Source organism: Olea europaea, chromosome 6 (genome assembly GCF_002742605.1).
Source record: "Olea europaea var. sylvestris chromosome 6, O_europaea_v1, whole genome shotgun sequence".
Classification (NCBI taxonomy): domain Eukaryota; kingdom Viridiplantae; phylum Streptophyta; class Magnoliopsida; order Lamiales; family Oleaceae; genus Olea; species Olea europaea.
The window spans coordinates 877,811-880,044 of NC_036242.1; the positions used below are offsets into that span (position 1 = coordinate 877,811).

General features: G+C 38.9%; 1 protein-coding gene across 3 annotated transcripts in view; it reads left to right on the top strand.

Moving 5' to 3' along the window:
• Positions 1-2,234, top strand: part of LOC111395415 (E3 ubiquitin ligase BIG BROTHER-related-like) — a 13,155-nt gene that overhangs the window by 7,046 nt on the left and 3,875 nt on the right. The gene's annotated exons all lie outside the window — the stretch shown is intronic.

A 2,234-nucleotide genomic window follows, 5' to 3' on the forward strand; every position in this document is an offset into this window, starting at 1 on the left:
AAATTGAAATCTTTGTTGAGCAGTAAGTTTGATATGAAAGACTTGGGACCTGCTAAGAAAATTCTTAGCATGGGGATCAACAGAGATAGGAAAGCCAGAAAATTATGCGTGTCTCAGAAAAATTATTTGAAAAAAGTGTTAGAGAGACTTAGCATGTTAGATGCAAAATCAGTTGCCACACCACTTGCAAATCACTTCAGATTGTCTAATAATCAGTGCCTAAAGAGTGAAGAAGATGTTGTAGAGATGTCAAAGGTACCTTATGCCAGTGCAGTTGGATGTTTGATGTATGTAATGGTGTGTATCAGACCAGATTTAGCACATGCAGTCAGTGTGGTTAGTAAGTATATGACTAATCCTGGTAGAGAGCATTGGAGAGCTGTAAAGTGGATTTTTAAGTACTTGAAAGGTACAATGGAGTGCGGAATCATGTTTGAGAGACAACATGGTGATATTTCAGTTCAAGGATATGTAGATGCAGATTATGCAGGGGACTTGGATGACAGAAGGTCCCATGCAGGTTATGTTTTCACACTCGACAGGTGGGCCCATAAGTTGGAGCTCAATGGTGCAATCACTTGTGGCATTATCTACAACTGAAGCAGAGTACATGGCGGCAACTGAAGCAGCCAAGGAATTATTGTAGTTGAAAGGGCTTGTCAGGGAATTTGGGATCAAGCAAGATGGAATGAAGCTGTATTGTGATAGTTAGAGCGCCATCTTCCTAGTTAAGAATTAGATTTATCATGCAAGAACCAAGCACATTGATATGAGATTTCATAAGATAAGAGAGTTGGTTACTTCAGGAGAGTTGTTGTTAGAGAAGGTGCATACCTCAGAGAATGCAACAGATATGATGACAAAGCCAATCACAATGGATAGGTTCAAGCATTGCTTGAACTTGATTAACATCTCTAGTTGCTAGAGAGGATGTGTCCCAACCCATTGGTCCTAGATGGTGTAGTTTTTTCCAGGTTATGTTTTTTCTCCTAAGGGGTGATATTCGCCAGGTGGAGATTGTTGTGCATGTGACTCATGTAGAGTGGAACACAGATTCTGGATCAAATGGGCCGATGCCGGCGTGGAGTGACGGCATTGGCCTTGCGCGTGTTTAATTCACTGTCTGGTTGTTAGATACGCTGAATGGGTTGGGGGGGCGGGGGCGACGCCCCCGTGGTACGGTACAAGGTTATTTTCTGTACGGGCCTTAAAGTCTTATATGGCCCTAAGCTAGGGTTAGTATAAATAATATGTTGTAACCCTATTTTTAACAACTGAATAAAGAAATCTCCGCTTCGCTGTCGTGGACGTAGGCACACCGTCGAGTCACGTAAAATCCTTGTGTTGATTTTCGTTTTCATCTTTTTAATATTGCGCATAAAATCCAACAGAAGCTCATATAGAAGTCAAAAACTTTGTTCTACCTCATGAACGTCCAAAGAATGGTTTCTTTTCTTTAAAAAGTTATGAAGTCTCTTTATGTCCCAATTACCCAAAAATAGCGAAAAACCATTGGTTTTCATGTAACATCGACCAACATTCATAAGACAAAACGTGATAAGTTTTTCAATTGTCAGCCCTCTTTTCTTTGTTTTTAGTTAGTACCCCTCTTCTAGCCAACAGAGTCTTGTTAGATTAGGTTACTAAGGAAAAAGGGGAGAGATTGTTATACTTGACATCTTCCCAAGATAAACAAATAAGAGTCTGAATCATAAATTAAGCCACTACTTGGCTCCCATTTCTTATAACTCATTTTCAACCACACAATGAGACACACGACTTTTATCAACTTTTCAACCACACGTTTCACTAACTTTTATCAAAATCTACTAAAAATCTAAGTTTTAGGACCAAGTTCATTGACCTAATACTATGGCAAACTTGAAAATTATCAAATCAACCTAAATTCTTGGACTGAATTAAATGCAACAATGACTAATATCACAAAAAGTTTTCTTCACATGCCTGGTGTTGTGATGTACAAAATGTGACTTCAGTGACTTCTCATGCAAATTCCTCAAGAATGAATTACTATTTGAGGTCAGGTTGACCCCATAGGTGGCCAAACCTAGTCCCAACGCAAAAAAGCTCCAAATATTTTCCTTAACTCCAATTTTGAAGATGCTCGCTATGAATATTCCATAAAGTCCCCTTTTAACTGTAAGAAAGGATATGACATGAATGCAAGTCCTATTACGGGTTGGTTAGATGAAGGTATATATGTTGATATGCAA